Genomic DNA, 25,779 nt, shown 5'->3' on the forward strand with positions numbered 1-25,779 from the left:
TTTCTGGTCTTTAGTTTCTACAACCTTCTATTCTTAAACTTCAAGCATAGTTTATGGTAAAGGAAATACTGATTTCCTCCACTTACAGAAGGCTATAAATTCTTTTGATTTCCTTGAAGCGCTCTCAAGAATCGCAGTTTCTGTTCCCGATTACGGGCACGCTGAATTTCTTTGACCCCGTGTCACTTCTCATCTTCACACGTTTTCCATTAACAGCCAGGATGAGAAATGGTTTCCGTTTGGTGTCAGCCAGTCTCTCCACATTAAGACCCCTCTCTAGGCTTGGACCCTTGACTAGTTTCTTAGCAACAAGCTCAGCATACCAATAAACGTGTTAAACACTGAAACTCCCATTTTGCCAATTTAAGCCAGAGGATGTCGTCCCTGTTAATGCCGGGTCACCACTTAATGATGGGAAGCTTATGATCTTCTTACTAACTCCGTCTAATTTATGGTAAGCAACAAGAAGCGTGTCAACCAGTAAATGTTTTGGCCTCTTTTAGTAAAGTGTCTGTTTCAGGCTTGGACGACTTCTTTTCTTTTTTTTTTTCCCTAACACAGAGTCCTTTAAATTTGGCTACTCTTATAAGTTTTGTTTACATTTATAAGAACATCTTTCTATTTATATTGTCAGGAGGGCAGATGAATGCCCATCCCTCTGCATACAAAGAGAAAACTGCATACATCCAACCCGTCAGTGAATATGAAACCACTTTGAACACCCTTATGTAAATTTAAAAATAAAAGATAAAGTGAGAGCACCTCTTATTATTCTCTGGACGCAGTTCCTGTGCATCAGACAAACCCTGACCGGAGACGCGTCTTGGGTGTTTTTATTCCCACTGTCTTCCTCCATGTTGTCTGGCTTTGATCCACTGTAATTGGACCGTGCAGATCTGCCTGGGAAGCTGCTTGTTTTCTCTTCGATAGTAAATGCATCTTAACATGGCAAAGGGCACTTATTTTTCTTACTCAAAGGAATTCAACCTCAGCTGAGTGGTTCAAATTAAATATATTTTCAACTCGAGAGTTTTCTTTCCAGTCATGCTGAGTGTATTGAAATTCATTCTGCGTTTTAAGAGAAACACGCAAACAGCGCAAATGACTCACTCGGATTCTACGAAGTTCATTGATGATTTGCAATCTCCACAAATAAAGCCGCCTACGTATGATTCGGATTGGGGTGAAGATGATTTGGTAAACATTAGAATGCCGACACAGCTGGCAGCATGTGGGAAATATGCGGCATGTCAGGAGCGTCACTGTCATGAGAGGATTGTTTTCGTTCCTGTGGCACAGGGAGCAATCAGGAAAAATGGCAGCTTGGTCTGAGTTTTTGATTTGGTTTGCCACTCTCTGCTTTGCACAAAAAACAGACCAGTCAAACGTCTGTCATCTGCTCTGGGACTTTCCCAACCTGTCTTTTGCAGCTCTGCCAAGTGCAGCAAAGCTACGTTTTTGCACAGACTGAAAAGTAAAAGACGTCTCACTCTGTGATGGGAGTAGTGGCTACCTTTCAGAAACAGAAACATGATTGATTAGGTTCCTTAGCCGCAGGGTTAGTGATCCCCCATTTAATAATTGGACCAACAGGGGCGGGGGGGGGGGATGCATTACTTAAAATGACAGAAAACAAGATTACTTTCCTTTTCATCTTTGATAATTGTAAAGTGTGATGTATATACATCTATTCAATCCACCTCTTTGTTAAATTACCTTTCTCTTCAATTACAGCTGAAATATATGCCTCAATGAAACTTGACATATTCATATTGTCGGACTGGACAAGAAACCGAATAAGTCTTGCAAAAACATCTCAAGTTTTTTACAGCCACCGTTTTTTTTTTTTTCTATGGTTGCATTTAACTCCATCTAACATCTCATAAAGTCTGACCAGCTTGCTTGTTTCAGATGGGGGGGGGGGGGGAAAGGCATTCCCACAGCATGATGCTGCCACCACTATTTTTCATAGTAGGCATGTTGTGCCTCGGGTGTTAGTTTTCTCACTCACAGAGCATTTTGTATGTATTGTCAAAAAAATGAATTTTGGTCAGTTGACCAGACCAATGTCTTTCACATGCATGTGTTTATTGCTTGCTTCGTGTGTTGTTTCAAACTACCATAGATGTTACATTTACAAAGGGGTTTTTGTAAAGTTAGTTATACTTGTCATGCAAAATAATATTGAGATTGTACAGCAGAGAAAATTGATGCTTGAATGTAGATACTGATATGTGAGCTGATAAACTCAGTGAGATTAGAGGAGCTCTAATCAGCATGATGAATGAGTCGACTGACGTTGAAGAATATTGCTTAACGTGATGTACTTGAACTAAATTGGATTAATGACCTGGTTAATATATTTTTTTTTTAAGTAGGGGTCCACAAATTTATCAGCCAGCCGATTTATCAGCACCGATTTCCTTAATTGTGGGAGATCTGTGATCGGCTGATACTTGGGCATGAAGTCGATCTTATAACCCCAATCTTATTTACCGCAAAGATCTAAAAATCTCCCACTGTCCTTTTCTGCTCTCCTGCGAGAGAGGTTTGACTGATGGACTGGGCTGCCAGGTCATGTCTGCACATTTGCAGCGAACAATAGTCTGTTGCCAACTCAGTGACTTTCTTGTATAGCGACATTTCAGACAAAAAAAAAATGGTATCTGCCGAAATCAGAATCGACAGGTTAGGCTTTTTTTAAAGATCTGTAATCGACAATCGGCCCGAAAACTGCAATCGGTGCACCTCTATTTCTAAGTACTAGTTATTATTGTGAATACTCTGTAATTTGTGGTCGCAACAGCAAAAAGTCTTTTTTTTTATACTTTTGTACTGTATAGTGCAAATCTAGTACTAGTCTAGTATACCAAATAGAGCCTTAAAATTCTTCACTGAAGTTTTGTTGGTGTTGGCAAAACGAAGAATGGCTTTAGGCGTAAACCAACACACTTCACAGACTAAAGTAATTATTCAAGAATCTGACAAAATAAGAAGCCTTTATTTCTGCTGTAACTTTTGCTTCTATCTCCTATAAATTTAAACACAAAAACAACAACATGGTGCTGAGCCATCAGCGTTACCAGTCTGACAGGACCAACCCGCAGGGTAAGAAAGCAGGAAATACCCACAAGTGGAACATCAGAAGAGTTCCTGTCACATAACGTCACCAGCCTCACCTTTAACCTTTATATCCTGACAAACCTGGTGACCCCTTGGAATGAACTCATCTCCTTCTCCACCGTGGACTCGTAATTTGTTTATTCTCTCCGGTGAGGCCTGTTGCCTTTGCTGGACTTGGCATGTAAGACTCTTGCTCTTACACCATCCATTCCTTCCAGATAAACACACGCCCTGGTTTAATCATTCTCAGTCACAATACATGACACATTTGTGAAGCTTAGGGGGTTAGGATGGGGCGTTACTGTTGCATTTGCCTGTGAGAAGCGCTCGTTTCCGCCCGGAGAAGCCGCTTTTCTGTCGCCTGAATGTCGCAAAAGGCTGCTTTAGTATCACGGGGAACAGCTGCTCGTCCCTTGCGTGCCTCTCTCACATTTAATACATGAGCCCTAATCCTCTGTGGCTTCAGAGAGTGACAGCCTGCTGTATCTCTCAGACGCAGAGACACATGCATGACAATTTCGTGGACTCACTCCTGAGGAGCCCACTTTGTCCGGCCAGAGCACAGAGGCTCCGTTGTGCGACCCCCAGGGAGCGCGCAGCAGCCAGTGCATCAGTAATAAGCCCCAACACAATGACAGGTTTCACAGAGACAGAGCCGCGGCTCTGAGTCAACAGAGGAGACGTGAGCCTCTGCCAGCATGCCGCTGTCTGAGCGGGGGGCTTTCTTGGTGTGGAGTTGCAGGACATGCGGCGATTCACTTGAGCGAGGAAAAGTCGCACAATAAACAGCGGGCCATTCATGGTCTGAGTTACTGAGTGGACTGTATCAGAGTTCATCAAACGATCTGAAATTAAACAGCTCTTTGTGGATTTCCCTTTTTTGTTTGTCTGCTGTCCTCTGAGCAAATTAATTTTGACTGATGGCAAATTAGGTCTGCTACTGATCTCATTCTCTGTCATAATACATAACAAATTTGTAAAGCTTAAGGGTTAGCTTAAAGAAAGTAATCGACTTTTATTTTTCTCATGGTTTGTCATGTCACAAACAGAAACTTAAACACAAAGAAAATTATGTATGGTTTTATTAGTAACAATCCACCAAAACTGTGGCATGTGAAACATGGTGGTGGTAGCATCATGCTATGGGAATGCCTTTGTTCAGCAGGGACAGAGAAGTTGTTCCTTTCCACCGTTTCCCAGCTCCGCTTTCTGTGTCAGAAAAGGAGACTGAATCATTGTGACGATTTGATTCAATATTCATTTTAAATTTAAAATACAAAGAATCACATTAAAGCTGCACTTTTTCATCTTCACTACAAAGTAAGTGTAGATGAACAGACCAATGAACGCCTATACAATGTTTTTTTTCTGAGCTCATGCCAATGGCATGAAAGTCATGAGACTTTACTGTGGCAACAGTCTTTAGTCAGAGGCTTCTTTAGATGTGTTGCGTGACTGATTGCTGCTGGAGACACATTCTGCCCACTGCACCAACAAAAACATCCTGAACATAAAAACCTTTCAAACAAATTAAGGAATTGAAAACATATTTTGGTTTCATTTTATTTATTCATATAGTTTTAGAAAGTGGGGTCAACAAATGTCCTCTAGATATAAAAAACAGATTAGTTCCAAGTGTACATTTATTTTATCTATCTCTTCACCCGTCTTGTTTGCCATCCTAATCTGCCTCATCATCACCCTGAGCTTCATCGCCCCCCATAAACACACACACACACACACACACACACACACACACACACACACACCGGTGCGGTGCGCCCTCGTGCGCCGCCTGTCCTTTAAATGTTCCTATTGCTGATTTCTTTGCGGATGTTTTCTCCGTCTCTCTTCCACTCCATCTTCAACGCGGAAGTCAGTTACGCACCGCCTCACACAGCTGCTCGGCGGGGACGATGAAATAAACAAATCGTCGTCACTCATTAGCCCAACACAGCGGTGAGTCTCTTTGTGTGTGTGTTTGTGTTTTGTGGTTTTGAATATGAACTGAGGCTTTGTCCAGTGACTGCGTGTCCGCTGCGCCTCTGAGCTTGATTAAATCCACCCGGAGGCGGCTGAGCCGAGCCGAGCCGAGCCGAGCTGAGCTGAGCTTCGTCTGCCTGTCGGTGGTCCGCGCGGTTCTGGGATGTGATGAGGGCATCACGGTTTGTTAAGGGCGCACAGACAGTCGGTCTCCGCAGCCTGTTGTCATTAAGGTAGGGAAATTCAATTTAACAGGACTTGCTCTGCAGCAGCGTCGCTCTTTGTGTCAGCTCGCATGTCTGTCCCTAATGAATTTACGAGCGGAGTTTGTTCATTAAGCGTACCGTGGTTGAGCCGCGGCACAAAGACATCTTTTTTCTCTCTCTCTCTCTGTCTCTTGTTTTTCTGTAACCACTCGAGATCATCGAGATTTCGACATGGTTTGTGGTGGCATTGTTACGCAGCCTGCTGTCTATGTTTGGAGTCAGTACTGTCATAGCGTGCGTTTCTGTGGAAATGTATATTATATTACAGAGACACGGTGGGTCTGAGTTGTTCTCAGTGTACTTGCTATTCACACGGACCGTTTCCCCCCTTTAATAAAAAAATAATTAGTTAAATATCTAACGAGACGCACTCGTCACCCCATTGTTGTCTCATTATGAACCATAATAAGTGTAGCTATGCAGGGGAGCGCCCTGCATAGCTACACTGTTGCTACATAATGCAGCCATTGAAAAACAAAAGGCTATGAGCTGGGATTCCAGTTTTTTTTTTTCCTTCCCTCTGCTTGATTCGTCACAACAACAGGAAATCGGACACAATTTGACTTTCCTGAGTGCTGCATAAATGGGAACTGGTACTGGCTTTAATTTAAGATTGCTTCTTGTTTCTGTTCCCTGGCTTATCTGGTTGATTGGTGGATCTGTAATAATCTTCCATCGGCCTGTCCCTTCATCTCACACAGCTTGTGTTCTCTGTACTGCATATTCATGTTGCATTAAGCATTTTTGAAGCGCCGTTGTACTGTAAAGCTATGTGCTCTCACTTCCTTTTTGTACATTACTATTGCATGCATTCACTTTGCTGCTGGTGGTGCAAACCTTTTTTCTTCTTCTTCTTCTTCTATCAAAAGTGGCATACCATGGCCTGCAGCCAGAAACCGATTCCTAAAATACAGTCTGTGCTGTGATGCCAGGCTTGGCGAAGAGGGAGAACTAGCTGTGGCTGAGTGTGTTTGTGTTACATCACTGTAGCCTTCAGTAACACCTCTGCCAGTGGTGTAAAATACTGAGTGCGTGTTGCAGTTAGATGGCTAAACGTCCTGTTGTGTGCACGAGTTTACTCAAGGATAAGAAAATGCTTTTTTTTTAATTATTCTTTTTTTTTTTATTTATTCATAATCCCACCACCTCGTTTGATGCACAAAATAAAGATCAGCTGTTTTTTCATAAACACTCAAGATTTTGACATGAAAGGCTGTTTCAACAAAAGCAATAGGCAGTTTCCTTTCTTTGCAGTTTGAGCCTGAAGCTTATTTTTCTACAACAAACATAATTAGGAAGGCATTTATTCTCAAAAAAGGAGATTGTGGTGTCACATTTATGAGTAACTTTTGTTTTTCTTTGTCACCTTTAAATGTATGGATTCTCAATATGATTGCAACAACTAAACATACAGACTATAAGATGTTTCTGGGACTCGAGTTGGTAAGATGGTCCATCAAGATACTTTCTTGTCTTGCATGACACCAGCCCAATTAGTTTTATCTCTCCAGAAGCTTAGCATTACAGGTTGCACTGACAGAGCCTTACAGTGTCATTTATAACCTTTAAATATTTCAGATTTTGTCCTGTTACAGCTACAGATATGGGAGTTTTTGAGAGAGCAACACAATGTAGTGCGTCACTGTAAAGTTGGAAGAACTGGATGCATTGTTTTTGTAAAAAGTCACATAATGATAAGTTTGTGTTCAGCCCAAACAAGGAACCACCTTTGGAGGACGCCTCTACCAGTTTTGCACAATAAGAAAACATACCTCTGGTATGTCTTTTTCTTCTTCTTCTTTTTCTCTTGTTTATGGATATTCCCTTTAAAAAAACAAACAAAAAAAAACAACTGTCGCCTGCACAGGACTGCTTTATTTCTGAGATTAAATTACCCATCAGTTGACTATTTTGCTATTTTTGTCACAACTGAAGGCAGTAGGTTGCAGTGGATTTCATTTAGCTGTATCTGAGTACGGGGGGATAAATACACATGGATGCCACACTTTTCAGATTCTGATCTGTAAAAAGTTTGGATTAGTTGTTCATGTAAATCAAATGGACTGTTGTGTTTGTAACATGACAAAATGGGAAAATGGTGCAGAAGTAGAAAATCTTTTTAAAGAAACCATATAGGAAATCTTTTTTATTAGGACTAAATAATGCACGTTGATATATTTTTCTCCTGGTTCCTAACTTTTTCTTTTCTTTTCTTTTCTTTTTTTTTTTTACCCTGTTGCTTTGTCTTGACTGCGATGGCGATGATGAGATTTCACCGGTTGCAGCCATCACCGCGCCGTGATGTGGTGTCGTGTATTTCAAGACGATGTGAGCCGTCTGCAGTCTCTGAAGTCATCAGTGGCTGTGACAAACCAGCCGCAGAGAGAAAAAGCGAACATAAAGCCGTAGTTAAGATTCTAGGCAGGAGGGAAAGGTGGCTGTTGCTGTTAAGCTTTTCAAACCGCAAGGAAGGAATCTGCAGCCATAATGGACTGTGTCATTATCAGCTGGAAAATAAACTCGTCGTGTCTGTGTTCAAGTAAGGCTTGTGAGGAAAGTAATTGGAGGACAGTACGCATGCTGCCACGCTCAGATGGCAGCTTTTTGTCAATATCTGTTGTTGGCACTGTAGAAAACAATTGTTTTGTTTTTCAGGGCAAAATGTGGCACTTGCTTTTTTTTTTTTTTTTTACAATAGGAAACGGCGGATGGGTCCGTCAGTCTCTGCTTTATTGTTCAGTGCCACTTCAATCTAAGTCAATTTCACAAGAAAGCTGCTAACATTTTGACTTTCAAAATTCTTTTATAGTCCGCTCTGGTTTTTACTCTGAAGCGTTTATTGAGTTTTGGCCAGCTGGTTTGAAGGATCCCATGGTTTTGTTTTGTTTTTGTTTTTACTCGTCACTAATTTCCTTTTAGTGTTTTTTTTTTTCTTTCTTTTTTTTTAAAACAATGAAGGAGTCAGAGTATATCACTTTTTCCTAAACTGTCAAAGACGGAGCAGGGCTTATTTTTCGGGCTGCACATTTCTTGGTCTTTTTTTCTTGATGTTGTTTCAAGTAAATTAACACATTAGTATCACCTGCTTTAAGTTAAATCCACCATGTCGGAACACACTAACACTTCCTTTTTTTCCTCTACTTCAAATTCACTTGGATGGAAGGTGTAATAATGTTGCAGTTAATTGCACCACTTAGCTACTGTAATATTAAAAACCATTACCAATCAAGAATATATATATTTTTTTCTTATTGTGTTTGCGCTTCTATAATTAAGATTGTGACGTTTTGGAAGCCCACCTGCAGTTTCGCAGCGTGTTAAAGCTGCTCTAAGCCCCTGTCGCCTCGCTCTCTGCTTGTTCACTTGTAAAACAATATTGACTAGATTCTCCAAGGCGACAGGAAATTGACGGAGCCAACAAAAGTCAGTTTTCTTGCATATCTCATTCTGCTTTGCGTGTGTGTGTGTGTGTGTGCTTCCAGAATGTAGCTTTTCCTGGACTCCTGGGTTTTAGTCAGCAGTCAGGATAAGAGCCAGTTTTTCACTTGCAATGCTGTTTTTCTTGAGTTGTTTGGACAAGCTACAGTCATGGTTTAAAAAAGAAAAAAAAATATACCCCCTTCATTTTTATTAGAGAAAAAAATAAGTAAAATACAATAAACCCAATGGTGCACACAAGAAATCCACGTTTGTGGGTTTGAACAGACGTTTGTAGCTGGTAATGACCAGATAATTTAGTTCTCAAAATCCCAAAACGGTCATGGGGTGTATTGCCTTTTTACCACTGTACTTTACGGTACTCTATAAATATTACCATCATCTGGCCGCCAAAATTGTACTTCTTGCCATGGAGACTTGGTGGACCTGTTTAACACAAAGTCTGGCATCCGATCCCAGGCTATAACGGTAGGGCCATGTCTCCTGCTCGTCTTGTAGCATCAGTGTCTTGCTCGGCTGTAACATGATAAAGGAGCCAGAGCGCTCCTCTCTTCTGGTCTGCTGTTCTCCCGTGTCTCCTCCTAGCTGGGTAAGGAATGAGAGCATCGATCCGATCTAATGAGTCCTAATCTCCAGTGGATGATGCCATACGTCCTGCAAATTAAACTTCAGAGTAACGCTAATGGATTCGGTTAAAAACATAAGTAATGCAATGAAAGGTCAATGTTTTTGCCGATATATCGTAGAGGATCTTAAGTAGCTTTTGGTGTTCCGACTTGCAGCGTGTGCACGTTGTTGCAGGTGTTTGTGCGTTGCCTTGTTGCAATAAAAGTGTAAAGTGTGTGATAAAGGTGAAGGGATGCAACCATACGTCAGCTGAGGACAGGTGCTGGCTCAGCTGAAAAAAATCATGGAGTGGCAATGCAAGTACAACCTTGATGTTGTCGATAGAGCTAACATGCTCACCCAAGGTGAGCATATCCCCATTTTTGACGCCTGTCATAAATGCCCATCACCGTCTTTCTCTGTGTCCGACACTCTCTGTGACCTTTAGCTGTGATCTGTGTCAGATGTGGGTGTTGTTGACCACAGACGGATGTCATCCAACGAGCTGAATACTTTTGTTGGTTTGTAAACTGTGAGGTTGGAATACCATTGTTACTTTTGAAACAATCCTTTGCGATGTTAGTGTTGCGCTCAATCATACTGCGATGAGGATAAATTGTGCACCCATCGCCGGGAGGCCTATAGTAACCCTGAAAGAACTGTAGAGACCCAGAGCACAGAAAGGAAAATCTGTTGACTTTGCACAAATTTGTTCTCTAGGAAGAGTGGCAAGAAAAAAACGCAGTTGACCACAAGCCATGGCAGGAGGCACAACCCACATGTTGGTGTTTTGGTCAGATTTGACCAAATTAAATGTTATAGCCATCATACAAAATGCTTTGTGTAGCGGACTCACCATACTTGCCATGAAACATCTTGATGGGAATGATTTATTTCAGATAAGATGAGGAAGATGCTCAGAGTTGATAGGAAAATATCCCCATATTATTTCACTGTAAAAAATTTTTTTTATAATTTATAGTTCCAATCGCTTTGTATTTATTTGTCACATACAAATAAATGAATATGGAATGTAATAAAATACATTGAAATTTGTTGTTGCATGACAAAATGTGAATGTACGGTTGCAAGGCGCTTTATGTGCTTGTCTAAAGATTTTTTTAAGGATATTGTTGTTCTTAGATTACACAGCAAACAGCAAGTTGGATATTAGACATTTAAGATGTGCTTTGGTTAAAAAAGAGATTGCATTTCTATTACCCTTTCATTGGTACTTTTGCTGAAGTCTACAGTGGCTGGTTGGAGAATATTAGCTGGTGGGGGGAAAGCTGAAAAAAAAAATGATGATGAAAAATTAAGGAAAATATGGTACATTTTGACAACTTATGCTAAAGAGCAGAGGCAGGAGGGACTGAAGACGCCTCTGAGCAGAAATGGCAGAAGTGTGAGGCAGCATCAACCCAGCTGCTTCTGCAGCACCAGCCGCCTGCGAGTTACTAAAGAGGAACAACAGTTGCTTAATTAGGGTGTCTTGTTGCTGTCAAAAAGGTGCAAGTCATGTGTGAAAACATCTAAATAAGCGCTCTTAAACTAACAACAAAACTTTTTATTCATAATAAAATTCCTAGTTCTTTGTAGAAATTTTTATTCAGATCTGCTAATGTGGAAGTTTTGAAGTAAACCTATCAGAGATGTAGATGAGAACAAAAGGTTTATTATTCAGCTTTTTCTTCTTTTCCTTTTTTTTTATTTTCTTTGTTTGCCCGGCATTAAAGAATACAAAGTCCAAACTCCACGTGAGGAGCTTACGTGCAGCTGGGAATTTCTTTAATTGCAAACTTCTCTTCCTGCTTTGTGGCCTGTCATGGGGGAAGCGGTGCTGACGTTTTTATTATAAGCAGAACGAGAACTTGGTTGGCCTAATTTTAGGTGTTTGAATGTCACAAGGTGCTTGGAAAGCCCGCTGTCATCTGAGCCGCCGGTCTGCTGCTGGACGGACCTCACCTGCAACATTCCTCTCTCCTCTGTGTGTCAGTGGTTCTGGAGAACACAAGTCTTGTGATGGTTAGAATCTGATTGCCGCCAGGGAACGACCTCCCTCATCGACGCAGCCCCCGACCGTAGGGCTCCAGTCAGATTGACTTCCCTCACTCAATAAATAATCGATCCATTAAATTGAGTATGGAAGCCTGTTGCCTAAAATGTTATGGTGTTCAGTTAAGAGTAATCGGCACATTGTAAAGAGAAAGTCACTGAAGGGTCAACAGGTGTTGCAATGCTGACAAGAGCAGGTTACTGATAATAACAGGCTCAAAGCCAAACTTATGTTTTTGCTGGAGTTACAGGCATTTTAAATGTCTCATTTTTTTTTTTTTTTATTAGCAGTTTGTTACAAAAGTATCTGCACAACTGCCTGAAACCAATATATTTCTGGTAGATCGTTCCATTGTAATGAAATAACGTTGTTTCAGTTTTGTTTTGTTGTAACTGTAACTAAAAGAACATGTAATGATTTCTTTTTTTCTTTCTTTTTTTTGTTGCAAAGCTTCAACTGTGTTTAGTTTTGTCGCTCCTTATAGCTGTATTCACTGCAAGGGCTAAAACTGAGAAACATGCAACAAAGTTTCAAGGGAAAATGGTGAGCACAGGCAGCTAAGAAAAAAGTTAAAAGTGGCCAATATTAGTCTGAAGCATAACCACGTATCTGCATGTTCCTCCCATCAAAATGTCTCCAGAATAGCCAACTTTGATATAAATGAGCCATACAGTGCTTGCTCAAGTCTCAATGTTGAGCAAGCACTGGTCATTGTTGTAGTGAGCTTAGCTGCACTACAACAATGACCACACATTATCATCAGGACACCACAAGCAGGCTCTGCAAGCCTGTCTTCATTTACTTTCCCACATCATCGTGATGTTTTGCCCCAAAACAGAGCAGTTTTTTTTTTTATTAGACACCAGCAGACTCTTTTTGTGTCTGACAAAAGATTGCACTAAAAGTGAAAACTACTAAAGTAAATAATTGATACAGAATAAACATAACAGATTAAATATAAGAACATTTTGGAGTATCTGGGATAAAATGCTGACTACAATGTGGAAATGACTTAATTTAGAAGGTCCCTGCCTATGTAGCCTTTAATTAATTTTAACTATGGTGAACTTCCTGTTTGAGTAGCAATACCTTTGTTTTGAAGGGACAATTTCTTTAACTGTCTGCACAGGCAGCTTAACGGCAATCAAAAGACAGATGATAAGTTGTAATGGAGCTTATAAAAAGAAATCTCAATAGCAACCCCCTTGATAGACAAAAGGTTCATGCTTATGACGTAATTAGGAGTGCCTGCAGGATATTAGCGGAGGATACGCCCAAAACTATAACCGCACCTGACCCACAAGAGCACAGTCACATCTCCAACACGCATCATGTGCGTGTGGCATAAAACCACATGCATTTAAAACGCATACAGGCCACATGCGCTTAATTTCTACTCTTTTTAGCAAAGTTCGGAGTAGATTTAATTGTTGAATCCTCCTGCAGTCTTCACGGCGCTCAGGAAGAGTGCGGCAGATGTCACGGTCAGTCAGCCGGGTGACACGTTAGCTCTTCAGTTCACAAAACCACAAAAAAAAAAAGCACACTGGTGAACCAACCAGAAGCACGCACACGTTAAAAAGCACTCGACCCCTCTTAGGACTGTAGGAGGGTTAAAAGGCCAGTTGTTCAAGACAAGGTCACATATATATATTTTTTAACTTCTGTAAAATTATATGTCATTCATGTGCAATTTCCTTGTCTGTTTGTATACAGTGCATGTGTAATCAACTTCAAACGAACAAGAAAATCCCAACAGTCAAACGAGGCACTGACTGTCATTTCATTATAAATTTCAAATTAGTTTTTATTACTAATGGCTTCTCAAGCTTATAACTATTGCTGCTTGTGCTTGCAGAGCCCGTGGCTGCTTTTGCTGCCTGTAATTTAAATTTGCGCACATTCATCACTTAATTCTCATCATAATACATTCCAAGCAGAATGAGACACTTACAGGGGCAAAAAATAAACCTTCAATCCCCGCTTTTCCTGTGAACAGAACTGCATTTCTTTGATTAATTAATTTCTTAGTCTGTTTTGGTTATTATTGGTTATTTAAATTCATTCTGCTCTAGCCTTTATAAATTGCTTTCGAAATACGGTTTATTAGATTTGCGAAAACCTTTTCATGTTTCATGTTATGCAGCCGACTTGCCACTCAGCAGTCAAAGCATTCCTGACTGGTTTTTATGTGGTTCTGTTTCATCCCCTGTGCCTGCTGGTAAATATTTACGGGTTTGTTATACGTTGAACTCTTGTACTTCTGACTACTTCATTATAAGATGAGAAATGCTTGGGAGTGCCTAATATGTAAAAAATTTGAGCCAAAATAAGTAGAAGATGTGGAGAATTGAACCCTGCAGAGAGATATTGGTCCGTATACATAAAGGTGAGCAAACGAAAGAAAACCAAAAAATTCCCGATGCAAACATTTTGTGCTGAGGAAATTGACATTTAGGAAATCCTGAAGAGGGTTCACTGGCTGGTTCCAGTTTAGTGCAAATTCACGCTCAACTAGATGTTTTTTAAGGGTCACTGTACAGGGATTAAACCCGATATTTATTTTTCAACGTGAAAAAAACTCTAAGCTAAAAGATAATCATATCTGAGAAAGTCCTTCTGATTGCAAGTAAAGTTTTGAAAGCACTTTTCACAGACACAGTCACAAAGTGCTGTGCGACATAAATCACTTCAATTGTGGATGTATATTTAATTATCATTAGCATGTTCATTACATTACTGCATTATATTTTCATTGGGCTTGCTGCAAGCTTTTTACTTTCTGTCGGGCCTCGTATAAACTTTTATCTCAAGACAGCCAGTCTCAATAAAGCTGGAGAAATCAGACCTTGTTTGTAATGAGACTACCTCTTTAATCAGTGTCGCATTAAAAGCGCTGCAAAGTTGATAAAAATACAGTTTGATCTTAAAAAGCAGTGGAAAAAACATCACAAGGTTTGTGCTAATATTTTTGACTTTGCTTCACGTCTAACGGTCAAAATGAAAAGTTAGAAATTAGTTGTCGTTTTGTTCCCCCCCCCCGCACCCAAAGTGGGTTTCTGTAATTAATTCAATTTGTGCTTCAGTTTTAATGTCGGCTGAAAACAATCATTGGAAACAATGTAATAATCAAAAAAGCAATTTTTCTTCAAATTATTTAGCCATTCTCTGCTTTGCAAGTATAATTTTCAGTAGGACAATAAATTCAATGTGTTTTCATGGCGCTTGTGAAATTGCAAGACAATTGTGATTATAATTTGTTTTTATCCTGCAGGTTTACTGCACAGATAAACTTATTTGGAGGAGAACTGCATACAGAATCGGTCAGCGCAGGAAGAACAACACAAGCCTTCAGTCGTTATTGTTGAATTTATTGTGACCGTCGGTGTTTGACCAATTAAATATTCCCACAAATCAAATATTCCTCACATAGATATGTGTGTGTAGCACACTAATTGCACGGAGTACACACACAGCATCTAGATTTTATTCTTAAGATACAAGTTTTGTCAGCTGTTTGGATTTAATTTAAGGAAAATGTATTTCAAGCAGCATAAAAGCTGTGGAAAAAGCCTCTGACAGATAGTTGGTAGTGTGCTGATTTAAGCCGGGAACCTGAGTGACCTCAGCTGGGTTGTTTGACAGTAAATGTCTGTTATGTTGACCTGAAACAATAGATGACCTCAGGAAACGTCTCTGATGTTCTATTCGTCTGAAGAGTTTTCATTAGACGCAAAGGGTTGTCCTAAAAAAACTCCGTTTACGGTAGCTCACTTCTAAACAGAGTAAAAGTAACATTCTCCAAACAGTTAGATGTGAAGTACAAAGAGAAGTCCAAAACAATTGTCTGACAGCAGACAATCATGTGACTTTACCATACTATAAATGGGAACAATGTAGTTGCTTTAAATACAACAGTATTTTAACAAATGTTACAGTTTGACTTCATTTGCTAGTAACCCCTTGTTAAAAAAATAAGGGATAAACAAAGTAACATGTCAGCTGTTATTTAATAAACTGAAAACAAAAAAAACCATGAGGTTAAAGTATTTTTTATTAGTGTTAAGTAAAGATCAAGCCTTACACTCTGTTGTAGTGAGTAAGTACTCAAAGCATTTAAGTACTCTTGCTTGCAGTGTTCAACAGTGTTCAGTCGTGAGAGAATAATAATGTGCAGGAAGGGCGTCCTCAAACAAAATCACAGGAAAATTCAATAACAAGGCCAGTTTTTGACCCTAGGCCACAGGGACGTTTTTTTTTTTTTTTTTTAAGCAAAGGATTGTTTCATTACAATTAATGTTTTCCTTCTCTTCTAATCAGCGTTCTGATTTGTCTGCACCCTTCTCCATAAGACTAACTAGCCACTTCTCCCACTGTGACACAGTGACTCAGCTGTGTTTTGCTATTGGATCGAGTACCGGCCTCTCGGACTGTCTCGGTGCCTGGTTTCCTGACATTCAGCACGCACACACACACACACACACACACACACACACACCCAGTTCACTTTTGTTTTGTGCTTCTTCGTGGAGCAGTGCGGTGGGCTCCAGCTGCCCACCGGTCCGTAACTCCTTCACAGAATTGGATTGTGACGTGAAGCAGGGAGAAGACAAACACCAGCCAGGAGGACAGACACACTTGGCTCTTGCTGCTGAAGTCAAAACAATTTTTAAGAGTGAAAATGGGTTTTGGTTTCTCCTGCAGTGTCGTTTCATTTCCTCATTCCTACGCCAAAGCAGAGTCCCTTTTTTTTCCCCCCACTTGAATGTTGATAAAAAAGAAAGACACAGTGGTGGCTCTGAATCTTGTCAAAGTGTTCACGTACTCAGCAAAAATGACTGCTTATTTATTAACTTTAATCTTTGGTTAACTTCGTCCTTTTTTGGTGGTTTTATTTCCAGCAGCAAGTGTTGTGCAAGTTTTTCCAAGGAATCAAATAGGAAAGCACCAAATGAATGCCTCATCGCTTTTCAGTGAAATTTGGACTGTAACCTCCATGACTCACTGCAACAGCGTGTTCCCTGTGGGGGAAAAAAAAAAGTAATAATTGAGATTCATGAACACGAACTAGAAGAACAATAGATGTGAAAGTTCCAAGAAGAAAGATTTTGGATTTTTGAAAAGTCATTCAGCGAGCTATCTTTTGAGATTGGAAATGTTTGAGAAGGCTCTCATTAGGATAGATGTGTGTAGAATAATAATCAGTTTTGTTTATTCTTAACAAAAGTACATTCAAGTGGAACCGCACATACTCCAATAACCTTTCATATTTTAATAAAACGAGGGAAATCTTGCCATCTCCAGCTTTAAAGGAATTTAAAGTATTCATACTAAAACGTATTATTTTATCTGATAAACCAGCACAATGTTCTGCATAATTATGTCCTGCAATTGTACTTGCCGCTGCAAGTCTTGTAAGTTTGCCTCCATCAGTTTTACACATCTAGAGATTTTTACCAATTCAAATTTTGAAAAGCAAAATAAAAAAAAATCATTTTGGATGGGTAGTTTGACAATTTTGTTGCCCCTTATTCTCCATTGGATTTAGGCAGGACCCTGACTGGTACAACCTGCTGTGACCTGAATGATCTGTTATTTGTAGCTTTAGTGTCAATCTGCTGCTGAAAGGTGAGTCATTCTCGAGTCTCTCAGCAGGTTTCTGCCAAGATAGCCCCATGTTTTCCCCATCCTCTTTCTGATCAGCTTACCGGTCCCCGCAAAAGAAACAAATCCCTGAAACCTGAGGCTGCGATCACCATGTTTCGTGTTATAGTCACGTTTTTCGGCAGTTTGTTTTCCAGCCACATTCGGAAGTTTGTCTGTAGGTCAAAAAGCTCATTTTTGAACTCATCATCTTTTACCTTTGCTTGGTCACCGACTTGTCTTGTTGCAAACTACAAGAGGGACGTCTGTCTAACTACCACTTATGTTACACTCTTTCTGTTTACAGGCAATGAATTGAACTCCTCTCCGCGATACGGTCAAAAGATATGACTTTATAACCTAATCATTATGCTGTTCACTAATGTTCCCCTTGCAAAACCTCTCAGGTTTTCACCGGACAGCTTTATTTATCATTTACCATTTATAAATGTCGTTACTCCTGAAGGCAGTTGGTCGTTAATTTTATAAAGGTGTAACAAAATAAAGGAAGTTGCTCACCATACTTACGAGAATTGTACAAAGAAAAATGTCTTGGGAGTTTTTGGAACCAGACCATAGGTTCCAAAGTCAGCCAATTGGTGGGGGACAATTTCCCCTTTTTCTATTTGGTGAGACTGAGAAATGACCGTTTTAGTTTGAGTTTCACTTTGAAGTGATGAGTTATGATGCTTCTAGCTTTACAGTAAATACTCTCGCATTTTCTCACACTGACTTTAAATTAGGAATCGACCAACAGTCATATCTTGCTTATGTTTTTATTTTACCTTTTTTGGTACTGTCCAACTTAGACCTTCACTTGAATGTCTAAGTTGACTTGAGCATCACATCCTAGATGGAAATTAATATAATTTCAATTCAGCAAATGTGTGTCACAAATAAAAGCTCCCACTTGTTGATCTTTATGCTCTTCGGATTAAGCGGCAGCATTGCTTTTCGAGTGTTTAGGCCAAACCTTTGCTTTTTAAAAAAAAATTTTTTATAGCAATCAGTGCAGCACGAAAAACCTCTCCAAACAGTCTCTGCTGTTTGACTCGCTGAAGCTGCACCTGTTCGCTCTCTGTTGCTCAATCAGGATATCAGCCTTGGCTAAAATCCCAACATGTAAATGCGAATCTGTACTTGTGGTTTTAGGGTTGCATCTGTGCCTTTGGGAGATCATGCTAACAGGTTACCAAGCTGTGTAACAAAGTGCTGCATTAAGACGCCTCCAGCTGAATTCATGCACTTTGTTGCTCCGAGTTGCTGTTTAAATCTGCCTGCTTGCACTCTGGAGCTCTTGCTTCCTCTATTCTACTTCTCCCTTCACAGCATTTACTGGTACTTTGAGATTACAAAAGCAGCCTGCTCGGTGCGTCAGTTTATCTGCAGAAGCAGTGGCTGGGTGTTTAAGCCATTTCAGTTCCTGTCTTCATGCTGAAGAATTATGTTTTTTTTTTTTTTTTTGCTTTATTTTCCTCCTTTCATTTGCTTACCAAATATTTTTATTCTGCTTTCCCTGTGGAATTACTACTCATTCTGCTTGTGGTACATCCAGAGTCTGCTTGCTTTTCTTTGTGCACAAAAAAAGATGCGAACGTCTTTGTGTCATAAAATTCTCTTTGAGTCTTGAAGCGACTGTTTCTTTTCCTTCTTGTTTTTTAATGAGTCTCAAGTGATGGCAGCTTTAAAAAAACAGAGAGAACAGCCCTTTATGCAGCTGGTTGAGCTGTTGCATAGTCTGCTGCTGGAGTCTTTTGTCAGAAACATGTCATTTGAATGCTGCAATTATCTCTAATGAAGAATAAATTGTCATCGGATTTGATTGAATCAGATTTGCTTTAATCTTTGTGAATTAGTTTCAAACTCTAATTGGCTTTTGTTGGATGAAAGCAGAAAACAGCAACAATGCACTTTGTTTGCAACAATGCGCACTAAAACAAATTCAACTTTGGCCTTTGGGCAATGTACTTGCAGGCGAAACTAATATAATCTGCTCCTGGCATTGTTTCTTTTCAACTGCTGAAAGTACCAACACAATAAAGCCACCAGGCGGTCTCCCTGCAGGCTCTCTGTGATCCTTTGGTTTGCGTTTCGTTTGCCGTCTTGAAACTTAAGAGCACCACTGCACTGCTCAGTGGACCATTCCATCTTTTCTTTTAAATATTTAGAGATTTTTTTTTTGTTTTTTTCCCTCACTAATGTTTCAAGATTGCATTGCCAGTGAGTAAAATATATTCTAATACATTAGATTTTAATCATATCTTGTATTTTCATAAGTGGTGGGAAGTCATAGAAGAATAATACAGGTGCACCCCAAGGCTGAGTACCTGGTCCACTTTTCTTTGACACTATATAAAGGAATGGCCTTTTTGTGTCCTGGTGCTGCTGCTTGGAAGGACTGTTTTTATTTTCCGCTTGTTTCAACACCGCCATGTCTATATTTGGAGTCCTTTGTGGCATTGTTTGCTAAATCTTGTCTCATTTTAATTTTGAGCAGCATAAGGGGACATCATGTCGCTCAGGGACAGAGCAGTTGCATCATACATGGCGCCTGCTGTCCTTGACTCGGTTGTCCCTGGTTCAGTGGTCTCGGGCCATTTACTGCATGTCTTCCCTTTCTCTCTCCTTCCTCCTCTTCAGCTACTGTTGAATAAAGGCCCTAAAAACCTTTAAAAAAACAAAACAATAAATGACAGTATATTGAACCCAAATCTTCTCTCCCACATCAATGATTGTGATATGTCAATTTCAGTATATCTGCCTTTGTGCAGCATTTCATTACCTGGAGATTCTAGTGGCGCACATTGAAAAAAATCTGCTCTCCAAAAATAAAATTGGCCACTTTCACTTGTCAGTACTAAACGTAGAATTTAGTTACCAAGATCAGAAAGCTCATGAAGAGTGTTTGGTGCACTGGGATGATGGAAAAACAATTGGACTGAGGAAATGATGGGTTATTTTGTTAGACATATTATCCCTGCCCAGCTACATTCTGCAGCAGTGTTTAATGCTGGTGTCTTGCAGCAAGAAGGTCTCATATTTGAATTCAGATCTGTTTGGTTAATTGGTCTATGTAAATTGCCGTGCAGGTATGAGTGCGTGTGCGTGTGTGTGTATGGTGGTTTTGTCTGTGATGGACTGGTGAAATGTCCAGGGAGTATTTCATCTCTCTCCTAATGACGGCTGGAGATGGGCAGCGCTTGATCCCTGCAATAATGGGGGTGCATAGACGAGTAATTATTACCGACATATTTAAGAGTAAAATTACCATGTGTTGTTTTTTTTTGTTTTTTTCCCTTAAAATTATGCAACCGATGTTTAAACATTAACACAATTTTGTCTGTGCTTTTCCTCAAAAGCCTGCCCTTTTGATTACTATAATGATTTAAATCTAAAGACTATTGGGTAAATGATCAAGCCAGCCGTTCTCATTCAAAACATAAAGACAATAAAACATGCACTCTATAATGTAATAATTGTAATAGGTCACATTCAAAGGGAACTGAATGTCTCTGTGTTTGCCTTTTTGATCAGAGGTGAATTGATTCACGTTACTGCGAGAAACTTGAAATACAGGAGCAAGGGTAGCTAATTATGGCTTACTTCATCTGTACAACATTTAGAAATGATGTCCTTTACGTGAAAATGTTGAGCTGTCAGCTTGTTGCCTGCCAACGTCGTTACGTTGATGGCATGCTGGGAAGCTGTTGCAAGTAATATTACCAAAAGAGTGGCAGGATCCATAAAATATTCAAATCTGTCTGCTACACAAACAGTAATGAACTGTCGCCCAGATTTAATGAAATCGGCGAAAGCGGTGTCATTACCAAGATGCTCTTGTGCCTTGGATGATAAGTAATTCTTTAGAAAATTAGACAAACACAGACTGGACTGGAGGTTTAGGTTTCACAAGAGAACATTAATGACATGGTGTTATATACTGTAATTTTAATTTCCGTTTTTAACTGGAATTGAAAGTCTCTGTTCTTTAAATTTGTAGCTATTTTCTGGCAGTACAGAAATTTGCTTGTTCCTTAATAATTTGGATTTTGGTTTAAGTCAATAGTGTTGTCTCCGAGTCTTTCACAAACCTTAAAATCAATAGAATAGAATAAAAATCTGTTGTCCCACAATGGGGAAATTCAGGTGCAGCAGCAGTAAAGTGATAGTTCCACCCCTAAAATAATGATTTTCGGACTATAATAACAATATATGGCCATGTCGCCATATATTGGCTGGACTTTTATGTGATAAAGAGGACAGCATAAACTGAAGAGTGAAACTAAAGTGGCATTGAATGCAACAAAAGACTTAGAAAGTCTATGTATGAGGATGTTCAAATTAAACACTGTAGAAGACTTTGGTGAGCAGGTGGAAGGAGGAAGAAGATGATCAAAGTTTTTTTTTCTTTCTTTTTTTTAAGCAGGCACTGTTTCAAAGATCCATTTACAGTACATATATGTATGTTATTGGTACATATTTAATTAAAATAAAATATATTTTGTATAAATAAAACCTGCAGCTTATAGACAGGTGTTTGCTCAATAGATCAGATGTGATGCGGATAATGTAGCATATGGACATCTTCAAAAATACAGTAATTTAAAAGTTTAGAAGCACTAGAAGTTTTACCAAGAAGATAAGGACCCTCATGTATAATCCCAGATTTTTTTGTTTTTCTCTCTGAACCGTCTCTGGCACAGATAAACCGGTGCTTCACAGTCTCCAACATTCATAAGAAGCTGGGTTCAACTAGGCAACATAGTTTGAGAACTATTTAAAAATCCAGAGTTAGTTTTGTTTCTGTTATAAGCTGAGCAAAAAAAAAAAAAAAAAGCTGCAAAAACATTGAGGTTAATAAAAAACCATAATAGCACTCAAATAAAATTTATTGGTATCTCTTATCTGCCGTTTATTTTGACTTCACCCATAACCATGATCAATATATGCTGCATAGGGTTGTGCTCGATGCCGCTTCTTTCACTGAATTTATAAATGCTATCTCTGATTCATTTTTGAACATCAGCCTTTTAGTGTTATCGGGTGCTGCGTGTTGCTCCCCTTTTCTAGCGTTGCTAGCGTCAGTCCTATATTTAGGTGTTTGGATGGAGAAGCGTTTTGTAAACGCAGCTTGTTGTTTTTGATTAGGCTGGTGAAGTTGGGGATTTGTATGACTAGTGATTGGTGAAAAAGCTACCATCTGAGTACTGCAGTAGTGGGGGTGCAACAAAACGTGCCTCCTTGAGATTAACAGCTTGCCACAACAAACTTGGAAGCCATTTACATGGCAAATGATGTTCTGAGGCATGTCATTAAGAAAAAATATTTCTGTCCCGCAATTGCAAACATAGCCATGGGGAATTCATAAAGTGCTATTGAGACTTAAGTTGACCTGTAATTGTTGCTTCTGGGCAACACGGTAACACTCCAGTTGTTTGGTGTGAAACAAAGGACGGAAACATGGAAATGCACTTCATAACTAAGTGCTATGAAGGATCTGTAATGTTGCGAGACTTTTACTCTTCTAAACCCCTTTGGGAGCATTATTAGAGTGGATGGTGTCATCATCTCTTTAAAAAATAAAATAAAATAAAAACACCAAGAGATTTAACTTGAGAATCTGTTGGGTTCAACTAGTGAACTGAAAATTGATCATTAACAAATATTTTAAGCCGACAGCGACCTGAAACACACGGCCAGGTAAACGTGGGAAAGATGCTAGAGCAAACTTTTTTTTTTAATCGTTGTCTCAATCCTGCAGCTCTAAATCCATGGTCTAAATGATTCAAGTTTTCTTGAAAATAGGTCATGAATTTCAAGCAAATTGTCACAAAGACAATTTTAGGGCAAAGAAGCTGATGCATTACAAGATTACACACCGCTGCAGATAAACAATACAGACATGATGACGCTTTAAACATTTTGGTAATTCCTGATTTCATTTGACTATGAATGCTTAAGAGATCATAGAACATCACTGACTCTTATACAGCAGTTTGGTAAACTGTTGTGTCTTTAGTCTTATGAAAGTGTCATATTTGACGACAGATTTGATTTGATTTGAATGCGTTGTTGTTGTTGTGTCTCTGTTAATCGTTGCATCTAATCAGCGTCTGATTCCTGGGATGGCATTGAGCTGAAAATTAGCTGCCAGATCAGCTACGCCGCCAGCAGCATGATGAAAGACATGACAAAAAAATTGTTTAATCTTGGTTGCAACCATCTTATCTCGGTAACAAAACAACAAAAATGTCAAAATGTATCTCGAAATGACAGCTGTAAGCAATTACTTAACGTTTCTTTGTTTCTCACGAATCTATTTTATGAATCAGTTTGAATCAAAACATTTCCTGCAAGTTTTCTCGACTAACCCACCGAACCGTCGGTGGAGACGCCTCACCTGTGTCCGTACAGCAGTGATATTAGGACTGATTGATACACAGCAGAGTTTTTCCGGCTGGATGCGCCTCAGAACCAGAGAACAGACCCTCACCCGTATCTTGGATCTTATCTGACAGCACGATCTCAGAGGAGGCCTCTTGGCAAACGGCGAAACAGCAGAGTTCAGCTGAGCAGAACCTGGAGGAGTCCTGGATGTGATTTACCTGGCCCGGGAGAGGACAAGATGGAAGGAAAGGCAAAATTGTCTTTGGTTAAATAAATGTCCTCCAGCTGGACAATGGGAGCTAATAGTTTTTTGTTTTTCTTTTTACATTTCACCCATGTCGATCATCTATATTTTTCCGTCTGCAGGCACAATTAAAAAAAACAAAAACAAATGTACAAGACATGAATAATGGTTGTTCATCTGAAGATGAATGGAACTGCCTGGGAACACAATCGATCCATGTAGAGTTACTGATGCAGCACCTCTGGTCACATTTGAGTGGATTAACTTTGTGTAAAGAAAATTATTAAAAAAAACAAAAACTTTTCCCTTTATACTTGAAAATAATCCTCCTGGGCACCTGCACAGCTTGTGTGGGCTTGGGGTTATCGCCTTAATAAAAAGGTACTCTGATTGATGATTTACACTGTTTTTTTTTTTTCCAGGGCAGATCTGGATCACTGTATATTTTTATTATTATTATTATTATTATGGGATTTAGACTTGCAAAATAAGCAAACTGAAACATGTTTCACTTGAGTCTTTTCATTTCTCTCCATTCTTTATATTCTTTAAGCTTTTATGGTGGAACAAAAATTAATAAACGCTGATGAAAATAGGTTCGTGGAGATATTTACTGCCAGGTTTGTGAGCAGCTGGTGGTTGATTGTAAACACAACCACCAGTCAAGAGCTTAACTCTCGACTGTAATAAGCCTAAAGGTACTTCTGTCTGGTGAAAGCCATCGTTCCTGTAAAACGCCAACAGGCCAGTAAAAACACAAACCGCAGGAGGTCAGAGAAAGGTGGAGGTGCTGCTGCGATCGTAGCTTGTCATTTTGTGGCTGTGAACTGTGACTGGCAGACAGCCTGGAGGACACACACCGACACACACACACCTTGATGGTGCATCCACGGTACTACCTGGCAGCTTGACAGAATGAGTTTAGCTTTATTAATCCTAAAAATATATCTGCTAACTAAGTGCTCTATGTGGTAATATCTTTGTTCTGTCCAACACCCACATCTCTCTCCTTGTTATTGTCGGGCAGAGTGGCTAGACGTAAAACACAATGCAAACGCACAACGCAAATTAGGAGTGGAGCAGACAGTGATGGATTTACTGCAGCCATTTCTTTTTTCTTTTTTTTTATTGCCAAGTTGATAAGAGCTCACTCAGTGGAATGGCGCTTTTGCCTCGCAGCAATAAGGATCCTGGGTTTAAATCTGGGCTTGACTGTTGCTCGTGTTCATTCGTTGATTTTCTCTTTGCCGTCGTGTTTTCACACAGAAAGACGTGTGTGATGTATAACGGGCGACGATAAATTTCCGTAGATGCGAGTGTGCATGGTTGTGGGTCAGCATGTTAGCCTTGTGATGGGCTAACACAACCCACAATCCTGATGATGAAGTGAGGTGCAAAAAAAAAATGTATAGAAATTAAGTTGCTGACGCAGCAGCTCTCTGCTAATCACAGTGGTGCATGTCAGCTTTTCCATCTGCCTGCAAAAAAAAAAAGAAAAACAAACTTGCGAGTGAACCGCAGCTGTGGGAGTGCAATTTAGATCGCGATTGAGAAAATTGTGATTTATTTTGCTCATCTCTTTCATTTACTTTGTATCGCAGCTCGGGTAATGACAAAAATAAAAACCGCTGCTTTTGTAGCCTGTTAGTGTTGCAGAATGTGTTTCTGTTCATCATCGCGCTGACCTTCAGCCATACCTCAGCATTTTTACATTGGTACGTTTTGGCTTGCGAGAAGATAAGTTTAAAGGTTTTACTTTTGAAACGCTAGAATATAGTTTGGAAATGTAATTCACTTTAACCTCTTATCTTTTCTCCTGATCAGCTGTTTTGCTGTTGCTGTGTTCTTATTCCATTTATTTTTGCCCTATTTTTGCCCCATCACACCTGTAATTAAACATTTCCGTGGACAAAACATACAAACACGCTCACACCACACACCTACAGGCGTTTAGATTCATCTGTTCAGAGACGCACTCTATATTTGGCTGCTGTTGTCACTAAATACATCTTGTGTTAATTGGTACCATTTAC

General features: G+C 39.6%; 1 protein-coding gene across 4 annotated transcripts in view; it reads left to right on the forward strand.

The window, feature by feature from the left end:
* The first annotated feature begins 4,880 nt into the window (after positions 1-4,880).
* The window catches only part of marchf8 (membrane-associated ring finger (C3HC4) 8), a 90,091-nt gene continuing 69,192 nt past the window's right edge, over positions 4,881-25,779 (forward strand). For 3 of the 4 annotated variants that reach the window (XM_015045210.1, XM_015045212.1, XM_015045213.1), the window contains exon 1: positions 4,881-5,082. The gene's annotated coding sequence lies outside the window, so the exon portion shown is untranslated. The other variant, XM_015045211.1, reaches the window with a different exon arrangement.

The sequence above is a fragment of the Poecilia latipinna genome, unplaced genomic scaffold (genome assembly GCF_001443285.1).
Source record: "Poecilia latipinna isolate Pla-1442-1.1 unplaced genomic scaffold, P_latipinna-1.0 Scaffold713, whole genome shotgun sequence".
Classification (NCBI taxonomy): domain Eukaryota; kingdom Metazoa; phylum Chordata; class Actinopteri; order Cyprinodontiformes; family Poeciliidae; genus Poecilia; species Poecilia latipinna.